Source organism: Acomys minous (genome assembly GCF_964271855.1).
Source record: "Acomys minous genome assembly, chromosome: 8".
Classification (NCBI taxonomy): domain Eukaryota; kingdom Metazoa; phylum Chordata; class Mammalia; order Rodentia; family Muridae; genus Acomys; species Acomys minous.
The window spans coordinates 58776721-58798813 of NC_140489.1; the positions used below are offsets into that span (position 1 = coordinate 58776721).

A 22093-nucleotide genomic window follows, 5' to 3' on the forward strand; every position below is an offset into this window, starting at 1 on the left:
TTTTGTTTTTTCCTTTCCACCCTCCTTCCTTCCTCTTCTGTCATATTCTGCTTCCAACTTTCCCTGGTTCTCCACTGCATCTCTCACCGGGGACCTTGTTTATGTTTTGTTTTGTTTTGTTTGTTTGTTAAGTATGGTCTTGAACGCAGCAGTCTTTTTCACTGGTGTTCAGGGGGACTTTTACCCTATAGTGCTTTAGGAATGGGAGTTGGGGCTCCTCAGAAAACCAGTGCTAGTTGCTGGGCTATGGCTTCTCCTATCTTAAAGGCACCACTCGGATATTCTGAAGAAAGCAGGGTTGGTTGAGTCTGCTGAGAGTCCGCAGGGTGGGGAGTGCTCTCAGCAGCCCTCACATTTTCTGAACAGCGAAACCAGGAAAGTTTAGTCATTTTTTTTGCTGAGACAAGGCCTGTAGGCTGTGGTTGTCCAGGGGAGGCCGGTGTTGGCAGCTGCTGTTCAGCTTCTAATTGAGTGCTGAGTTTACCTCAGCCAGTCCCGTTGACCAGCACAAGTCCAGACAAGGCCTCATTAGCTGTAGACACCAAGGCGCTGGGGCTACTGGATTCTAGCAGAGTTACAATGTTGTAGCACTCCTTCTTATAGTCCTTGGGCTTGTTGGAGTTTCTAGCAAATACATTTTTCTCCAGCCAGCCTAGTTTGAAGTCCGTTTACTCGTCCTGGAATAGGTGAATTCAGAGGGATCTGGGGATGAGACCCAACAAACAAGGCTTTGGCCCTTTCTTGTCATCACTCACTCTGATTCCCCAAGCTCCTACCTAGGAGACTTGTAGCAGCTGCAGACACAATCTTGGCATGTAGACTGAAGCACATCTCCTTAGAAAACTAGGTGCTGGGTTTAAAGTGAGCACTTTCCACAGCTTGGGGACACCTGCCACCCACACAACCTGAACCAGGGTCAGCATCTGTAAAGGGCCCTCTGTGTTATTAGGCTTTTGATAATTCAGGCTCAAGTCCGTTCTGACCTCCCAGGAAAAGAAATTAGTGTTTGGGGGTGCCCTTGGCACTGAGATGTTAGAAGAGGGGGGAAACCTCCCCAGTGAGGTGATAGAACAAATGCCCTAGAAACTGCCCCCCCCCAGAAGAACCCCCACCCAGCCCCCAGGCCGCGATGGTTCAGGCAGTGGGGGGACCTTGCAGACAGCATCCTCCGCTTTGCTCCTCTCCCCCACCCCACCCCAACCGTGCCATGTAAACACGAGGACTTTCTCGAGAGCCCTGGAGAGCTGCTCTAGTGGCTTCAGGGCCTGAAACCCCAGGCTTGCCTTGTTTGATGTTTAGCATCCCAAAGCGGCTCCCCACCCCCGCCCCAGCCTGGGAACCCCCGAGCTGTGGGGCTGTGGAGAAGTGGAAGCAGTTCTCTCAGCTGGAGGGCGGTGGACTGGTTGGGCTCAGAGAAGGGGCGAAAACAACTGGACAGAGATGCCCAGAGCTTGGGAGGAAGGGATCCCGGCATGAGATCCATAGGGATGCAGCTGGGGTCACAGTTTGCTGGCATACACTGGAGATTGGGGCCAGTTTGGTGGAGTTAGCTTGGGGTTGGAGAAACCAAGGTAAACCAGGTCTGGGTCCAATTAGCGAGCATCAAGACCTGCATCCACGTCTGCTGGCCGAGGAGAGGAGACAGCACGTCGTGCCACTGCTTAGAGCTTGGCCTTTTACAGGGAAAGACTTGCTTGGGAGTCTTCCAAGAGATTTTAAATGCTCAGACTCTGCACCTAGGAGCTCCATTGGCGATGCTTGGATCTGGCTTCGTGGTCTTTGAATTTTGAAAACCCAAGAAGATTCATAGACTTTAGAGGCCGCACCCTCTTCAGGCTGCCAGGAGTCTAGGCAGCGGTGAGCACTGAGGAGCTGTCTCAAGGCGTGAGTCTCTTCTCAGGCAATCCCAGATAAGAGGAAATGAGAGAGAGAGAGATTTTCTGCCTTCCAACTCATTAGGGATGAGGTAAGGTCAATGCTTTCTCTATTATGTCTTTATCTTAAAAGCGGGTCAATTTAAGATAAGGGAAGGGGAAAATCCAGAATCTGTGTGAACCATGCTGATATAGGCTGACCCCTTTTCTGAGCTCAAGTAAGCCAGGAATACATTCATTTTCTATAAACAAGGAAGGTGGGGGATGCTGCCTTGAATCCTGATCTTCAGTCTCTGCTTCTCCGCCTCCCCCCATAGCATAAGCCGGCTGAACACACAATTTTATTAGTGGGAAACAGGAAGCCCATTGGGAAATGTGAATTTGAGATAGCAGGATTCTTTGGCTGTTTACTAGCTTGTTTCAAAGGGGAAGAAGTGGCCTAAGGGTATTGGAAGGGATGAGGATGGTGTTTTCCTTGTTAAGCCCATTCAGAGATGCCTGAAACCACCTTCATCTGCTTCTCCTCCATATATTACTGGTTGGTGTGTGTTTCACTACACGGTTGTGTTCCTGGGGCATCAGCTCACCTTGGTGGCACTCAGTTTGGAAACCTGCCCCGACAAAAACTTTTCTGATCTCTCTTCAAGTAAGTGGCTTTTGGAATGTGTGGCCTCTCTCCAGGCACCCTTTCAATGTCTCAAGGTATTGGGATGGGTGGAAGTAAAGTATTATTTTGTTGAAGGGATGAATCAAGGATTGCATGAACCCTCACTCCTACCCCACATATTTGCATTTTCAAACTTTCTTTGATGGTATCTTAAAAGGAATGGAGGAAGAGCTGGCTCAGTGAGCGCACAGCTTTTGCCTCATCTGAAACTATAGTGGTGGGTGTATTTCCTTTTGATAGTGACCTAATGCCAACTTGGAGGATATCTAGGTGCATCCCTGGTCTTCTGTCCCTCTCGTTTGATAAGTTCCCATTTTATTTCTGATTCTTAGACATTTATTTCCTTTATTGTTATGACTTCTTGCAAAATTTTGGGTAAGATTTCAGTGGCTTTTCCTATTTAATGTCTGTTGGTTATGGGAAGGACATTCCAGTAAAAGTTTATCAGTGTTGTGCCTCAACTGAAGGATAAGTAAAAACATAAACACAATCACTGTCAGTGCTAGGACTTAGCAAACAAGCCCTTTCCTCCAATAGAATATCCACCTCTGTTTCTACCTAATATGTGTGTGTGTGTGTGTGTGTGTGTGTGTGTGTGTGTGTATTTCCCACACATGTATTATTTTATGTACCAAGTCAAAAGATTTTTCTAAAAGAGAAATTCAAGTATAGAGCTGAATGTTACAGAACACATTGGTTAGATTGATTAGATTGAAGAAAGTTGAATGCATCCGTTGCCTCAATGAAGATATCAAACGAAAATGAGTTTCCCTTAAAGATAAACAAAAAATTTTACTTATTTTTGCTCATTTTAAGTTGGGATGCTTATTTCTTGCCATGTGAAATTCTAGAAGGCTACTTAACACTTGGAGACATTATCACCATTTGCTATCAAGGTACGCCAGACATAGCTTTGTTACAAGACATCTTGTGGTGTTATCTTACTGGACTGGAAACATCTACTCACTCATAGATGAGTGGACAAGGATGTTACCATCTAGCTAAGAAAACCAAAACAAGGCAGAGAGGAAATATTTCTCTCTTTTATTGGTATCAAATGGCCTCTCTGTGTGAGTCTTTCTATAGTAGTGGAAACAAGAGAGCCTGTCTGCTCTGCTGTTGGCAGAGCAAACAAGAAAAACTCTGCGCTTGCCTCCCACGTTCTAGGAAATCTTGTCTTTAGTAGTTAACCCAGTTATCAGGAGCTGGGACTGTTGGTGGAATGTTCAATATTGCTTTCCTAGGACTTGGGGTGACTGCTGTTAAGATTTATTTCTGAAGTATGAGAAATTATCCCACACATAGTGAGAAGCAGTCCTGGGGTGCTCTTTCCCCCCCCCCCCCCACTGCTTGCTGTGATCTGAAATGATTCTGTGGGAAATCGCCCAGAAATACCACCTTCCTTCAATTTCTACCACCCAAAGATGTTGTTTGTAGTTTCCAAAAGTACCAGAGAAACAAGGTTATTTGGTCTGCATGCTAGTGATTTACTTCATCTCTTTAGTGCACACACTGCATACCGTGTGCACAGAGATGTAAACCCAAGAACTGCCCTAAGGATCCTCTGAGCTGGTTGCTTATTATGTATGCCCTAACTCGGGAACCCTAGACAGTATTTACTGAGCTGACTATCTTGCTTAGCTCAGAAAGTTAGGGGCCCCATAGATCCCCCCCCCCAAGAACCAGGTTCCTAAACAGGCTTGCAAAGGCAGGCTACTTCAGAGGATTAATTGTGTTTCCAGACCTGGCCACTCCTTGGTGCCTCAGGGTCTACAGGCCTGTGTAGGAAATACAGGGGTGGGAGGGCTAAAGATTGGCAGCTTATTTTGTCCCGTGACTTTGTTGCAGGGGGAAAAAAAAACTGCAGCCCTGAGTTGAAAGCATGCATACATCACGACCTCTAGCCAGCCAGGCAGAAGTTGTAGCTACCATCAGCAGGCAGCATTACTTGGTCATTGGTTGTTTCTCGCTGGCTGCAAAGCCTGGGCTAGGGTGGGTGCAGTTAATTCCAAAAGAGCTAGGTTATCCCATAGACTCTTTTGACAGAGCAATTCAAGCTTGGATTTTCCCAAACAACCATAGAGCCCTATCTCCTTCGTACTGAAGTCAGATGGGGGCAAAATCCAATGGAAATACTTACGGACAAGAAACTCATTTCTCTGTAGCCTATTGCGCAGCCCTAGATAGAGTTAAAGAAAAACATCTGAGAGCGGTGGTGTTATCCAAGCGCCTTAGTAGTAACCTTCCTATAGAAACCCTTTAACAAGGAGGATGTCACAGCAATACACAATTAATTGTAAGATAAACAAACGAGCAAACAACAACAACAAAATAATCCTGACATGGCTTGCAACTCATGAAAGTTGGGAGCTTATTGGTATGTGTTTCTTTGCTTCCTGGCAAAAGCAGGAAAAGAAAAGAGAGAAGTGGAAGGAAAAGAGGGGGAGAGCACCTGCGCCTGGTGAAAGTGTGGCCTGATGTCCCTAGCTGTGACATCTGAGAGGCGCTAGATACAGTAGTGAGTGGGTCAAAGTGATGTGGTGAAGTGGATCAGTGCTGGGTAGGGCATGTGTGGTTTAAGGGTTAATGATGGTAGGGCTGGGGGCTGGTCTAGGGATGGCTGGGAGGCGCTGTGTGTACCGTGTGTGAGCTTTGGGCCTTAACACAATGGTAATGTAATTATCTGGCTGAAACACGTTCAAATGGCAAGAAGGTGCAAAACACATAGGTCTTCCTGAGAAGAGAGGGCGCTGGTTACAGGGGCCGGCAACCATCATCCTTTTTTTTTTCAATACATTTTTAAACAAGAGGATCTAGTGAGTGATTCTGATTCAATACACATAATCAGTTTGCAAGTCTTATTTCCATTTGAAAACAGGGCCATTTGCAATCATAAGAGCCGGACACGCTGAAAGATACGAAGCTGCATTAAGAGCAGATGATGGGCGACAGAATCTGTAGGCAAGCACTAAATATTTTCTTCTAGTCTCAGACCTGCGCATCTTGTGTGTCTTTAGTGCCGGTGGATCACCTGTGAGCCGTGTGTCTTTAGTCTCAGCGTAACACGAACGGAATACTCCTGTTGGCTCTATAACTTGCGTGCTTAAAAACCGGGACTCTGTGATCAGGAAGGGGGGAAAGATAGCCAGAAAGATGCCACGTTAATTGTGTTCCTTCAGATTGCTTACTAGTCCTGTTTTTTAAAAGGTGTTGCCTAGGACTTAAAGTTCACACACTTGAGCCTTGCAGCCTTGTATTTTGTATGGGATACCTCTGCTTCGGGCAGAGGTGCAGAGCCTGGAAGAAAGCCCGCGGACAACTCCGAGACCTTGTAATTCCACAGCTTAAGACGCGGGGCCCCTCTGCGGCCTGGTGGCTCCAAATTGGTTGTCCGGGTCTCAATGAAAAGTATGGGCTCTTGAAATCTCGGGAGCTGTTTGAAGGTCTCCCATTCAGAACCAAGACAAGCAGCTGCTAGGAGCTCCCGGCTTCCGGCCTGCACTCCCGCCCCCACCCACTCCACGGTCTCTCCAACTTCTGCCCAGGGCTTCCCCTCACTGCTGCTGCAGCGCCTAAACCACAGCCTCACTTCCCCAGATTCCTGCCCTTCCCCAGCGGGTGACTCTCCATGCCTTAGTGAGCCTCCTGGAAGAACAATTTTCCTTGCGCACCGCCTGCCGACTCCACCACAACCCCCCCCCCCCTCCAAACTGCACACACAACCCTGGTGTGAGCAAGAGCAAAAACGCCGATGAATTCTGAACGGCAGAACAGATAAATATTAGTTCGTCCGGTCAGGATACTCATCCAAGAGTTTAACCCGAAGAAAGAATTAAACATCAACATCAACAATACTTTAAGAAAACTCAAACGGGGCGGGGTGTGGGCTGGGGGCTGGAGCACTAAGCTGCCTTTCCAGAAGACCCGGGTTCAATTCTCAGGACCCACATGCCAGCTCGCAATTATTTGTCACTCAAATTTCAGGAATCCAACACTCTCACACAGACACAGTTGCAGGCATATAAAATAAAAATAAATAGACCATTACAATTTAAAAAAGAAAACCCAAACCAAAGCACACAGCAGCTGGTTGATGGGGGATAAAAAGACCTAACTTTCCAGCAGTCTGGAACTCTAATAATGGAGTGTACCTTTTGTGTACTTCATCTTTCTTTCAAATGGGGCATAATTTGTGACCCTCAGATCGGTGTCTCTTAAGCAAGCACAGAGTTAGAATTTTTTCTAAAGTGTTTCCTCTCTGGGATGATCTCAGGAGAACCAACAGACAAATTAGTTGAGCCTGTCTGGCTCAACTCTCTGCAAAAAACCATTCTAAAATCAGAAACAATGAAACACTCCAATATTCTCTTCAACAGGCACCAAAGATAAGGACCACAAGATTCTAAAGACACCATCCTCACACCTTCTTCACCATGCTCCCAAAGCTCCCTACACCACCTCCCCCACCCTCCACCCCAGAACTACAACTGTCTAGGGGCAATTGTTCACCTTGGGAGGAGGAGGGAAGGGTTCAGACTTCCCAATTCTGCAAACTGGGAGGAAAGAGAACCTAACAACTGGGAGGAGGTGAGTATGAAGCTGAGGTCAGCAGTGCCTAGACTACTCTTCTCCGGCCTGGGGCAGGGTGGTCCATAGGAACTTGCCAGAGAGAGCTGGAGCCCAGAGAGGCAGAGCAGGCTGGCGGGGCAGGAAGCTGCAGCCACCCTAACAGCTCCCTCCACAGGGTCAAGTAGCAAACAGCAGCTACTCTAGAAGTCGGGCTGATTTATATTTATTCCTTCATACCATTTTGGGGCCAAAGGTACCAGGATCTGGATTTCAAGGCCAACTCTTCAAATGTAGACCTTGAGAGAGGAGACCTTGGCTTGGCTTCCCCAGGAACCCCCTCTTTCCCCACCCCCACCCCCTTGGCTGCCTTCCCTTAAGTCCTAAAGACCATCTTCAGGAGCACCTTAATTCTTGTATTCATAGCCTGATGTGGCTTTGGCATCAGTTTGTTTGCTCCCCTAACCAGCTTAACTTTCCATTTCTTCATTTTAGTGCCTGTTTCACTTGCTTTCTTATCCAATTCCAGACTCGGAGCTGCAGTCATATTTTGTAGGCAATTCAGTGTCATTTTCTTAATGCCACTACTAAGAGGAAGAGCAGGTAAAGTGGATGGGCTAAACTGTAAGGAATAAAAGCCAGTAAGGTCTACACGGAAGGCCATTTGGAGAGTAAGAAGCCCAAAGAGTGGCTAAGGTCGGCCTTCCAGGGGACAGAGGAAGCAAGGAGAACCCAAGAAATTCAATCAATACCAGTAGCAGGAGAGGGAGGAAAACAGCCCCCACAAAAAGCAAGCCTCAGCTGTGCCAGCAGAGCCCCAATCTGTCTGGAATAATACTGGGGAGAAGGGGCAACTCTGGACGATATCTCCAGGGCTCAGGAACAAATCTTGCCAGAACAAACTAAGGAGCCTCCTGGTTTCAGGCCAAGCCCACCCTGTCTAGTATGTTACCACCTGGCAACTCAGGGCTCTATGCCCCAAGGAGGCACACATTCAGGGGAGACTGGAAGCAAAGGATGCAGTTATGGGGAGGAAAAAAAAACAGTGGTTTCTTTCTTTAAAAAAATTTTTTTTAAATAAATAAATGGAAGGAAAGAAGAAAGGAAGGAAGAAAATGGCTTCTGGAAACTTCTATAGAAGCAGACAAAACTTTCCTTGGAGACACGTGTCTCACTACACCCCTCCCAAGCTGGAAGACATACTTTTGAACAGATTTGAACCCCTTTAGTCTCTGCAAGCATGGCATGGAGAGAGTCAGTCAGCTCGTGGAAGGGCGACCCAGCTGTCTAGGAACAGGGCGGGGAGATGGCTCAGGTCTAAGACAGAATCCCAACTCAAAGCCCTCACTTTGGAGTCCTAAGCTTCAGGAGATGGAAGACCTTGGTCCTCTGGGGCTGTGATTTGGCAGAGGCAGCCCCTTTTAAAAACAAAACAAAGCAAACCAAACCAAACAAAACACAACTAACCAAACAACAACAACAACAACAACAACAACAACAACAACAACAAATAATTGGCTAGGGCCAGCTGGCGCTGCGGGGAGCACATTGCCTCGGAGTCCAGAGACTCCCCGGGTTTAGCGGGCGGGCGACGGAGTGTGTGTGTTGGGGGGGGGGTTCCATCCAACTACAAGGAAGTCGCCACTCCACTTCGGCCCCCTTAGGGGGCATGTCTGCAGCGCTGGGGCACCCGGACGCTTTCTATTTTAAGGGTCACACACGCTGTGAAGTATTTTAGCTGCATCACAACCTTTTAAATACCCCAGCATGACACTGCCTGCCTGAATAAGGACCTCATTTGGGTGGTGACCGGCCGAAGTGTTCATTTGAGACGCTTGGGAAGCGGTGAAGCGCGGGCTCGTTCTGCACCGGCGGGGCCAGCTGGGTGAGGTCTTCGGGAGGGACCTTGGCGCTGCCGGCCAGTCTGGGACGGAGGGAGGCGGTCCAGGCTGCAGGCCGTCGGACTCCACCGCTCATCTTTAGTGACTAGAGGTTGTGTGCTTCCGAAGCAAGGGCCCGGGAGGCTCCGCCGTCGGACTTTTTCTGTGAAAGAACCGGGCTGCAATCGAACTCCACCCGACCCAAGGCTGAGTGAGGCCTGTACCCTTCCTTAACTCGCCGCTCGCACTGCCTCCGTCTGTTCTTAGGCTCTGATAATTTTAGAAGCAAAGATTTCCTTCCATCTTTGGGGCAAATTTGTTTCATCTCTCCTAAATTCAGAAACGGAGTCTTCAAAAGTCTTGATGTGCCTGTTTGTTTGTTTACTTATTTATTTATTTATTTATTTCTAGCGTTCAAATGAATGCGAAGCCACGGATCGAATCCTGTCATTCATTTGGGGTTAGCGTCTCCCGATATTTCACACGGAAAACAAAACTTGGGTCTCTCTTATTTGTAGTTGTCCTTAACCTTTACAGCAACTGCCGTAGATGCGGCTCTGTCCTTTCTCTAACAGATTTTACCAGGGACGGGTGACAGAGAACTGATTTCTTTTCTATTAGGGTTTAGCACATCTTTGTTGAAGGCCTGTAGAACGACCAGGGATTAGATTTGCATCTCTTAGACGCCCTGTGTGGTCTTTGTGCGAAGCTTGTAACTGTTAAAAATGACTTGTTAGGAAGCGTGTGGGCTCTCAGCACTCTCCTTTTGACAGAAGGATTGAGAAATTCAGATTGGCCCTGTAGGATTTAGCCTGCAGATTCCACCTGAACCCTAAGCAATTAGACCTTAATCTCACCGCAATCATATTTGAGTTAGGATTTGTTGCACTTTGTTTACTTCAATTAAAAGCAGTGGAAAAAAAAAATATATATATATATATATATACACACACATATATATGTGTGTGTGTGTGTGTGTGTGTGTGTGTGTGTGTGTGTGTTTAGCTTTTAAAGTGAAATCTTGAGGAATAAAACCTAAGGATTTCTTAGAAACGGTTTTGGTGGCTAGGGGGGATTTTCTTGTGAACCTTTCTCCTAGCCCTCTTACCCATCCCCCATTTAAATTATTCTTCTCCTGTTGCTCGTTGTCGCCGAGATCATCCTCCCGGGGGTTGAATTCGGGTCACGACGGACAGCTTCTAGAGGCTCCTAGCAGAGAGAGGCGCCCTTGCCGGGAGACCACGCGGGGGAAGTCACAACCGGGGCGCCTACACCCGGCTCCACGTGGAGCTCCCCCGCGCCTGAACGCCTGAAGGCTATTGCCTGCTTAGTAGGCTCCGGGTGGTGGGCACCCAGCGGCATCGCGCCAGTTCTTTTAAGGGGCACGAGGGCACTGTCGACCTAGAAACCGACCTTAGTAGACCCGGTTCTCACTGTCCTGGAACTTGGTGGAATGCTGCTGACTGGCTAGCCCCGCTGCCCGGCGGGCTGGGTGTAATGGGGTGGACAATGTTTTTTGGTTGGGGCTTGGGCTTAGCTTCCAGCCTCATGTGGGGTGGGCAGCACCGGTCTTCCTTGGCCGGGTCCTCTTCTGCTCTAGTACCGGCCAAGCTGGCTTCTGCCTTCAGTCTCCCTAAAGCCAAAGACTCTGAAACACCGAGCATTCTCCGCTGGCCTCTCTGTTTTGATCGCCAAGCTTTAGAGGCCCCCAAACCAGGCCTGTCTTGGTAATGCCTCTCTAAGAAGGTAGCCTGTAGTTAATGTTAAGTCAGCAGAAACCGGAATCTGTGGGAATTTTATAACCTTCATTGTTTAATATACTAAGACTGGCACTTAGATCTGCTCAGAATATTTCTTCATTTGGGAGCTAGCAAGGACTCGGGAGTTAGTGCTTCTCCCATTTTGATTCATGTCTTAACTCTCTTAGTCCGTTTGATTCCCTTTCCTAAATTACCTTTCCCAGCTCCTACTAAAGGCAGCCAACGCAGGATATAAACACGAGGAGGACTTCTCACAAGGAGGGCTTCAATGCCATTAATTTTTTATCCGAAAGAGGACAGCGCCACTTTTTAAGCTACTCTTTAACTTTTAAATAGTCCCTTTATGATCACTTGCTCCAGGGCGGGGGGGGGGGGGATATTTTAATGCTTTCCCTTTGCTTTTGAGCCCATCAGAACCAAGAAGAAACCCTCTGCCGATGTTAGTGAAGTGCCCTACTTCGCTAATACTAAGTACAGAGCATATTTACTAGTTTAAAGGAGTAACACCTTTCTCAAATCTCTATAGAATAGGCCACATCTTTAGCATAATCGTTATTACTAGTTACTATGGGCTTCATTAAGACTGTTTTAAGCATCCCAAAAAATAATTCAGAATTTTTTTTTCTCATCTTGGATGTGGGAAACAGAATACAGTTTAGGAAGAGAAGAAGGGGACAGTGTTGTAGTATTAGTCTGTGTGAGATCCACCAAGAGAAGTCTTGACGGCCTACTGGGTGAGATCTCACTCTGTGCACAGCTTTCTGCACCCTTTCATTTGTGAATTGGATCTGTAGCAAAACCCTCGCGTGACCATGACAATTGGGTAATCACACACAAGGCATCTTTGCTAATGGAGAGATTCTGTAAATATGTTTCTAGTGAATACAGAGATAACAGTCACAGTGAAAGGGTCAGGTGCCACAAATCATAGATTACTCTGCCAAGGGTTGCCAGCCATCTGAGGTTTGGAAGGACATTAACTGCCTTTGCATTCTCAGAATACTCTCCTCCGATTGTGATTTCACTTACTTGACCCTACTTCTGTTATTAAAAAGCTGGCAGGCACAATCAAGGGCAAGCAGGTTGGCTACCTACCCTTCTGGCAGCTCTCCAATAGTCCCATTTAGCTGCCAGGAGACGGGAGAGAGAAGTGAATCACTCATGTGATCCTGAGGTAGCATCTAGAAGGGAAAACTTCAGTAGCAGTTTTCAGGGTCACCATTCCATCTCAAATGTGAAACAGACCCCTGGGGGAATTCATTCCTGAGTGGACAAGGAAGGAAACGACAAGAAGTGACTTAGATAAAGAAATTCTGAAACAGTTCCTTGGTAGAGTAAGTTGTATCTTACTAGAGAGCCTCAGCTTTGAAAAGTAACATAAAAGTAGGATTCCATTACTGATTGGAGCAAAACCCAGGAGTTCCCCCTCATTAGATAGTGGTGAACACTGCAGAGAAAATCAAGTGCTGTCAATGAAATTTGGAGGAGTGCTACTTCATGTCAGCTGAACAAATTTCTGGCTTATAGCATTTGCCTTAATAAAAAGGCTTTTCTTCTTTCTCCCTAAATCCATTAGAGATTAGACACTGAACTTTCAGAGAAATGTGACATTGGGATTATGTCAAAAGTTTTGTTCTACTTCAGGTTGAAACACAGTAGTATTTGGCACACCGGGGGCATTGTAAAATTAAAATACACTTCTCTCAAATACCAGTGTTCTGTACATGAGTCTACAAAAGGTAGGAGTGGATCACAAGAGAGTGCTACAGGTGAAACTTGACTATGTAAGTCTTCTTGGTTCAGAGGAGAAAGCCCATTTCTCACAGTTTTATTTTGGAAATAGTTATGGAGACCTAAAGTGAGCTATTATTACCAAGGAAAAAGCCATAAGTTACTAAGAAAATTCCATGGGCTTCACTGAAATTTTCTCCCAGGGTCTGCACCTGCATAAGAGGGCTTGTAACACTTTTGAACAGAAAAGAAAGTTACAGTTTACTGAAGTGTGAGTGTTCAGGAGAGATAGGAAAATATATCATTTAAAGAATATTTTCTGATATCCTAAGTGAGTCTCTAGATGTAAAGTGTAAAAAACAAAACCTCCAAATTTAATTTTCTAAAATGATATTATCACATTAGTATATTCTTAAAGAGCAGAGACAGACATTAACCATCTACATTAGCAAAGGGAGAAATATTTCAAAATCAGATGACAGATTTGTGCCTTATAATTTAAACAATACTGAATGATGAATAATCTTCCATGTTCTTTAAGCAGAAAGAATGTCCGTAAATGTGAATAAAGGAGACTTTTATTGAACAAATATGCCTAAGCCCCCCCTCCATTTTATTAGCTGGTAATACAAATCAACCCAGGTTTTTGTGCTGAGAGTTATTTTCATGTAACAAGTCTTAATAAGGCTGAAACTAAAGTCCTCTTGTGACTTTGGGAGGAACTTTCAAGTGGCCACACCCAAGCTGAAGACTTTTTCTTGTTACTAAGTTATAAAGTTAAAACTTTTGCTCAGGAACATTTTCCAGCTTGGCTAACACTCTCTGCTACATAAAGACTTCTTTCAAGATCTCAGAGAACAAAAGGCAAGAAGGAACATATAAGCCTGTATAACTTAAGTGGTCACATTCCAGATTCAAAAATTAAAAGTGACAAAAAAACAAGACATAGTTTTTCTTTATGTGTTTGCTGTTTATTCCTTGTATCATGCCTGATACATGCTATTTGCGGGACACTTTCTTACTCAGTTTGTGAAATATCCTCATTACTTTTTCTTTTTGGATTCTTTTTCTTCTTCTTCTCTTCCTCCTCCTCCTCCTTCTCCTCCTCCTCCTCCTCCTTCTTCTTCTCAAAGATTTATTTATTATTTACACAGTATTCTGCCCACACATGTGCCTACCCACCACAAGAAGTTACCAGATTTCATTACAGGTGGTTGTAAGCCACCATGTGGTTGCTGGGAATTGAACTCAGGACGTTGAGAAGAGCAGACAGTACTCCTAACTTCTAAGCCATCTCTCCAGCCCCCCCTTCTTCTTCGTCTTCTTCTTCCTCCTCTTCTTTTCTTCCTCTTTTTCCACCTCTTCCTCCTTTTTTTTTTATTTTATTTTTTTATTTTGAGACAAAGTCTTACTATATAGCCCTGGTGTCCTGGAACTCACTATGTAGGTCAGGTTGAACTCAAACTCACAGAGATTCTCCTGCCTCTGCCTCCCAAGAGCTAAGAGTAAAGGTGTATACCACCATGCTAGGCTATGGTATTTTCTTCTTTTAATGTTAACAAAACAAATAAACTTTTGATAAAAACAAACAAAGAAAAATGTCAGGAATAAAAGGTCCATCCTTTGCCAGTTGGTAAGAGAGAATTGTGCTATTTTCCTAGTTGAATTATGACTGTGTGGCATGGTACTATTTTGTTCGAAACAAACATAAAATCCCAGATGTAACACAACGTGCATTTAAAGAAGAAATAATGTGCAAAGCCTTAATCTTTTATACATTTCAGATGTAAACCCACTGCAGAACATCCATCACTCAAGACCTTACCATGCTAAAGTATGACCTTCTTCTGAACTGATGAATGGAATTCAAGGTCACAAACAGTATTCCTCCTTATCAGATAGATTATGAAACTGATAGGGATGGCCAATCAACCAGAAAAGAAAAAAAAAAAAACTAGTGCTGGTTGTTAGTCATAATCCCGCATAGGGATGTTTTTAGGAATGTGACCACAGTGAACTGTTGAGCTGTGTTCCTAACCTCCATCCCTAAGTGAGTGCTCTTCACAGTTTACTACGTAGCTTGGGGCACCATGGAGTCAATGACGTGACTGGAGAGTGGTGTGGGATCCTGTGTTTAGAAGCAGCCGTAGACCCGTGCTTTCTTTTAGGCCAGTGAGTGGATGGCTTCTTCATTGATTGGGGGCCCTGACTCAAGGTTATTTACAGTTCTGAAGGGTGAATAAGAGGGTATCATTTCATAACATCATTCATTGGTGAATATGAGAGTACATGCTTATGTAGCAGTGATATTCCTGGCTTCCCTAAGCAGTCTCTCATAGCAGATATTTCTATGTGGGCAGTGTCTACTCATCAAGATGGACAAGACTGAAAAGAGTCAAATTGTAATAGTAACAGTACCCCTAGAAACACTAGATCATACATCTGCGTTCAATTTGGTTAAAGCAGAGAATCCTCTTTTAAAACACTTGCTGTACAGGTGGTGTTGATATCTAAATATTTATTTACAGGCTTCACAGATTTCAATGAGTCTTTCAACTTGTATTCCTAGTAAGACCTGGAAGTGGTGGTACATTTCTGTAATCTGAGCACTTGGGAGGGTGAGGGGGTGAGGGAGGAGAATTAGGAGTTCAAAGTCAACCTCAGCAACATGAGTTCAAGGCCTGGCCTACAAGAGGCTTGTCTCTAAAACCAACCAAAGAAAATAAATAAATAAATGGAACCACTAAAAGAAATCTCTTTACCAATATCCAGAGCAACTAGTGGCCCATTTTTCTTTACTCAAGAATTTACCTCTTCATTCACATGAAAGAAGGAGTTGGGATTTCAAACGTGATATCAAAGTCAGTTCACTACCATGAGAGGATGATTTAAAAGATCTACTTGGAAAAGATGGCTGATAAAAACTCAAGCCAAGTTGTCTCAAATATCCTGTTGTTGATACATCCATTTAGAGATGATAATAGAAAATCTACGGCTATCATCCCAAGACAAGGATGTCATAAGAACACACAGTAGTCTATTTATTGATTCATTTATTCAGCCAGCAAATATTCATTGAGTTCTTACCCCAAGCAAAGTACTAACCATGGAGAGAAAGATTTATCTTTGATCTCAAAGGCACTGTGTGAGAGAGGATAGATTTTTAGACAGATGATACAGTTCAGTGCAACGAGGAGTTGTGTGAAATCTGTGTAGGATGAAGTAGCATCTCAGGGGAAGGCATACCTATGGTCCAGCAGCGGAGGAAAGGTGCTGTTTGAGTTCACTTTTGGAGGAGAAAAAAAAAAAAGGTTTATTGGATGTTCTAGGTAGAGAGCAACTGTATGTGGAAAGGCCCAGAGATGATGGGGAAGCCTGCCAGGGTCAAAAAGAATCATACCTGCTTTGCATTACCAGAGGGGAAGTTGTAAAGAGAATATTGGAAGGAAAACTGAAGAGTGGACACAAGTTAAAAAGTTAAAGATATCAGAGTATTAGACTAAGAAGTTGAGACTTTGTGTCCCAGACTGAAGGCCACGGAAAACATCTGAACACAGAAGAGCATTGTAGCAAGGCCATGCCATGCACAGATTAGAGAATATGGTTAAAAGTAGGAGCACTGAGCAACAGTAGCTTTTACATCTGCTGGTCTGGTGTAAGGGTGCTAAAGAGAAATACTCTTCATTAAACAAATCTAAGCTCTAAACGCATGGCAATAATCAAAGCATAAAGACATGTTCTAGTCAAACATCTTTTTAAAGAAAATGACTGCTCACTCTGTATAATCGTGATTGTTAATTTGGTATCACCCACGCATACCTTTGAAATGCATACGTTGCTTTACTTACTTGATTGACAAGCAACTGGGTGGATGGTTCTATGGCTGTAGTGGAAGACTGTATACTTTCAGAAAGAATGCTACCAGAAGCCAACTGACTTGCCTGCCCATTTCATGTTTTCGTCTTTGAAAGATTTTGGGGGGAAGTTGCTGTATCTCCCTGAACCACCCTGTCCTCCTTTGTAAAGTGAAAGACACAGTGCAAAGGACTCTGTGACTCACAGCTTTTCACTCACTAATCCCTCTTAATGCTTATTTCTTATTTCATCTTAGTGCTTTTTATTTACTTAAAAAAAACTAAAAAAAAAAAAAAGTCTTAAAAAGAATAGAAGTGTTTCAGAGATATCCCCTCAGGGTGTCATTTAGATAGAATTCCTTTTTTATTGCCCCATGCTTAACTCACTTAGCCTTCTTCCAGGCAGGCTGTTGGTTGTTCCCAGGCAATGGGCTTGGGGCTCACACAAATCACACTGTACCCTCAGAGGAACAAAAAGAAGGGCCCTCTTCAGTCACTTTCTGGGTCTACTCACTTAAATGGACGACTTACACTCTTATATTTCAGTTATGGATTTTCCTGTCCAAAATAATTCTGTCTGACTCATGGCACATAACTGCATGGTCTCAGAAAGGGCACTACTGTACAAAATTGTAGTTGCTAAAATGACCAACATTATGTTGCTTCTAATAATAGCTCCTTATATTAACTTGCGTCTTTCTTTGGAAACTTCCTGTTACTTAATGCTTTTCACCTCCTACTTAAAAGGCTGTTTGCTTTAGTCATATATCTCCTAGAACTCCTGGGGCTTCTTGGGGTTTGTACCTACAAAACACGGCAGCAGAACAATTACTATGCTTCAGAGACATGCAGGAGTCCCAGGGCAAATCAAAATGGCTTGTTTGTTTGGTTGGTTGTTGTTTTGTTTTGTTTTAATGTATGACATGTGTGAAGTTGATGAAAATCCATGGCTTCTCTCCAACAAGGCCGTTTCAGCTTAAATCATCTGAGAAAGGTGAGTGCAAAGAATTCCATTAATATTTTAAATCCTGGAATCCTTCCCACTGCAAAGAATCCATGTAAGTTCTATGTTTCAGCTCTATTCTGTTTAGAAGCCTGATTAAAAAGCAAAAGAAAATTAGCAGTTCACAATTGTCTTTTGGAGCTTCCTGCTTATGCTGTTGCCCAAATATACAACTTCTAAAGGGGAAGTGAAATATGGTGCACAATACATGTGGAGGGCCATGTGGGTGCCATTAGTGTTTATTACTTTTTTGTCGTTTAGAAATATCTTCAAATTTATCTTTCAAAAAAGAAACTGGAATATTCACGAAAATAGGGAGTTAGCCAAAAGGCTGCAGATACTGTGATCAGCTGTTATTAAGTAAAAAATCCATTGAAAGCCAAATAAAAGGCATTGTGTAGTGTGTCCCGGCTAAAACTGAGAACACCAGAGCATCACAGTTAATTAGAACCAATCAACGGGATGCTTTGCAACACCTTTCACACCAGCGCACCATCTGATCTTCACAGTCCACATTTCCCACAGTTTTGTTGCAAAAAGGACAAGAAGGAAAGATTTGACTCATTGCACACTGTGACACATTTGAGTTTCTCTTCTTTTTCGTTCCTTTTAAGTAACCATTATAGAAAGAAGATCTTGAAAAAAAATTCCTCGAAGGCCTATTTTATGTGTACTTTAGGATAATCTGACTTAATTTTTTTGTTTTAATTTTATATGTAGCTGAACATGAGAAAAATACTGATTAAAAAATTAAATTTAGAAGATGAATTTGAGCTATTATATCCTTTTTGTATAACTACTACTACAGTTGTGAAGAAGAACTGAACCTTTTATGAGCCAGTGAATATAGGGATTTTATGAATGACTAAGACATTGCAAATAAGTATCACGTTACATCTATTCCCATACTAACAGAGGACTGAACTAGGTTAACTATGTAACATCAACATTCTGCATATCTTAAAAGAACACACAGGACTTAACACTACCCTGTTTTCCCAACCCATTCACTGCTTTCTTCTATCCAGAAAACTTCAAGTTTAGGTTGATTTATTAGTCTCAGGAAAAAACACTACAAGGGAAAAATACTACTTTTATCCTAGTTTCATGAAGTTCATGGTGTGTTTTTATAAACAGTATTTGCTTTCTTTTTCCTTTTAAAAATTTTGCCGTGTAGCCCACATTTTTAAAAAGTCTGTTGTTGTTGTTGCTGTTAGTCACCCAACATGAAAGGTAGAATGTTCTGAGCCCTGAGCTGTGCTTCAGAGCACTTTTAGGAATGACACATGAATAAATGTGCACATGTTTTTGACAATAGTTTGTTGTCAAGTTTTGCTCTCCCCACTTAAAAAGCTAATTTGTGAACGGTTATCAGATACTGTTTTTTTAGAGGCAAAAATAGCCATAAATCTGGTGTTGTTACTATACACGAGATGTCTTAGGTAGGAGCCCACGGTCCAGTATGTTTATGTTTATAAAGCACCACTTGTCACTGCAAATGAGCTCCCAGACTCTGCAGCCAGCCATCTCTTGGTAGAAGGAGACATGTTTTGGAGGAAAGCTAAAGCTGCCTGGTGTGCACTGTTTAGTTTTTGTTTATTTTGTTCTGGTCTCTAAATTGTGTCCTCCTATATTATACAAAATGTGGTTTTTCCCCTTTTTCACCACCTCCATATTAAATAAATAAATAATAAATAAATAGCCTTTGCTAAATATTCCCTTTCTTGAAAACTCATGTGCCTGTAGAAAGAAAGCACGTTTCAAGAATTATCTTCTCTCTAGTACTAAACAGTTTCTTTTTTCTCTTTGCACAGATTTGCTCTTCATCATGGCAAGAGGGTGCACCTGTGACCCTTAGCAAACTCGCCCTTCACTCTGCTGAAGAGTCACCAGCAGCCTCAGGACAAATATCTTAGTTTGGATATACATTTCACAAGTAATAATAAAAAGGTATGTTGGGATGTGATTCCCCTTTCCTACCTATGACACAGTCGCACTAGCATTTAACTCAAGACTGTTGCATTTGTCTCCAGGGCTGGTTGTAAATACTGCTCCCACAGAAACTGCTTTCTGTAAACTATCAGTTCAAAATCAGCTCTGTCGCCCACACTTTGATTTGCAGGAATTAGGACAAATCATGGTCTGAAATGTGCATTATATAAACTCTGCTTATCTCTAAAAAATAAAAAATAAAAAATAAAAAAGTAAAATAAAAATCAGTATTTCTTAAAGCAAACAAGTGAAGCAGAAAAGTCATTTGATAAAAATAATTGGTTCAGCCGAAACAGGGCTCACATTCTTCTGCCAGATAATGATTTGGTGGCAACACTAACCTCGGCAGTACTCATTAGGCACAGTTCCCATTCAGTCCTGGGGGTGGGGCGGGGGGAGGGGGGGGGGAGTGCAGTAGTTTAAAAATAATTTTAAATAAGTAAACAAATGCAGGGGATGGGTGGAATAAAATCTCTGTCACATTGACTTTGTGTGATTCAGTTCCTCAAAAATTTTCTCAAGGGGCACAGGAATGTCGTGCACTAAGCACCAGGACAAGGATGCCTTTTAGACTGGAGAGCTTAAAGAAAAGAAGTTTGCTTAGCCAGATGGTGGCTCAACTGGGCCATAAAAACTATCCAGATTGCAGCATTAGGACAGGACCTAAAGTCTCGTGAGCTTTAGAACTCAGGTTACGCTGGTCTGCCACAGACAGCAGCTTTGGAACTTCTGGGACAAACAAATCCAGGAGCACATTATTTCCTTGTGTTTCTTTGCCTTTCTTAGCTGGGGGAACTAGGAAAAATTACATACTTTTAGATTGTTCCCAGGTAGTGGTCCTATGTAGATGGTGTGTCCTTTAAGACGGAAGCTTAGAAGTGGACTAATTAGCAACTATATTGTTATGGTTACAGTTGTTTGATTTGGTAAATAACCAGCTTATATGGAATGAATATAATGATTATTAACATTCCTCGAATGTTCTTTAGTTCAGCAATTAACCAAAAAACCCCTTGCGTGTGATTCATTGTCTATCTTCAGCCCTACATGCATTTATATTTTACTGATCAGCAAAAACTTTTAGCTATATATGTTTTAGCTATATACTGTATCAATGTGAAGACAGTCTGCGCCAAGCTAGCTGAGCTCATTCAACAAACTTGGCATTTAAAACTACTTTTAATAGTTCTGGCTTAGATGCAGTTCTATTGTTAATTTGCTAAAGCTGCAAACATTTTTATGAAAACATCTGACTGCTGAAAACAATGCCATGGTGCTGATAAATACTGTCTTCCTTGACTACTTTACCTAGCAGACTTTTAATCTCTTTAGAAGCATAATGGTATGTTATTTCAAAGGGACAAGTAAATCAACGTAGTTAGGGTCCAAATTTACTCTGACGAAAGGAAGTACAAAACCCTCAGCAGAGCCATGAGCTCCTCACGTGCCTTCATTTTACCCACCTTGTATATAAATTGAGTTCCCAAAATTAACTAGTGAGCACGGAGCAAAATGAGAAATGAACGGGGAGAATAGGCAAGAAGGGACAAGGAAGAGTTTCAGGAAATGATATTTTCCCATCAGTGGATAGGCATGCATACATTAAAGCTAAAAAAGGCAGCGGGGAGAGAAACAAAAGCTGAGCGCTAAGGATCCTGTGAGTCTCAGTTAACAAAATGGGGGGAAAAATGAAATCATTCTGCTTATAGTTGCTCACTAATAAAAGGAGAAGCGCTTTTGTTAAACATGCTTGATGTGATTATCAAGCAAAATTTTTTTTCTCCCAGACGTCTATGAATAAAACATGCAGTTTGCACATTAGGTAAACAAACAATAAATGGATGAGTTCAGTTGCAACATAACAACATTTTATTTAGAAAACATATATAATCATATTTGTATTGGCAATCCAAATTTAATGACTTCTTTCAGTAAAGGCAAAATGCCTTTCAAATGCCATTACTGCATAAGGGCTGCTTTTTTTTTTTTAATTTATTTTTTTGCCCATGTTTTTTTTTTTCTGTTTTGCCAAAGAAAGAAATTTTAAAGGTCTCTGCTGAACCATAAATAAACTAAATGAATTCTGATTATTTTGGAAATATTTCTTTTAACTAATTCTAATTGTAGTTTATACATGCTGTCAAAAAAACAAAAACAAAAACAGCCATATACACTTCTGGGACAGAAGACAAAGTGTTTCAAGCCTGTGTTGCTTGGGCTGATTGAGGCAAAACTGCAGCTGAATAGCAGCACTCTTTGGCTTATTAGCCGCTTCATTAACACATCTGTAAAATATGAATGAGAAGAAACCATTTACAATAAGGAAAGCAAACAACAGAATGAATTTCCTCTGTTGGTGTTTTATAAGACTGTTAAACAGAAAATGGAGGCAAGAACTCTCTTTAGACGATATCACTTAATTAAGTAAAGCGCCGTAATCAGAGTCCCCTCCAATTGTAATGACTGTAGGGAGTCAAGTACATCTCTGTCTATATTAGAGTATCTAACTGCAATGATTTATTGATATTTATTTTAGAAGTACAACACAAAAGCAATAAAACAGCAGAGGCAGGGAGACAGGGAGCATGCCGTTGCTTTCTGAGGTGCGGCAAGAACACTTTGAAAACATTCCTAATTTTCTCGCGAGAGGTTTTGCTTTTTAAAATCAGAGCACACCTCTCGAGAAAAGTGTTACTTTCCCCCCCGCATTTGATTTTTCCACGTGTTCGCTGCGACGTTTCTTTGTCCATTGGGTAAATCATTGAT

General features: G+C 42.9%; 1 long non-coding RNA gene across 4 annotated transcripts in view; it reads left to right on the plus strand.

Moving 5' to 3' along the window:
• Positions 1-1134: 1134 nt before the first annotated feature.
• The window catches only part of LOC311603210, a 39480-nt gene continuing 18521 nt past the window's right edge, over positions 1135-22093 (plus strand). For 2 of the 4 annotated variants that reach the window (XR_014780994.1, XR_014780995.1), the window contains exons 1-2: positions 1135-1966; positions 19150-19285. This is a non-coding gene — a long non-coding RNA (uncharacterized lncRNA). The remainder of the gene's footprint in view (positions 1967-19149; positions 19286-22093) is intronic. The other 2 variants (XR_014780996.1, XR_014780997.1) reach the window with 2 other exon arrangements.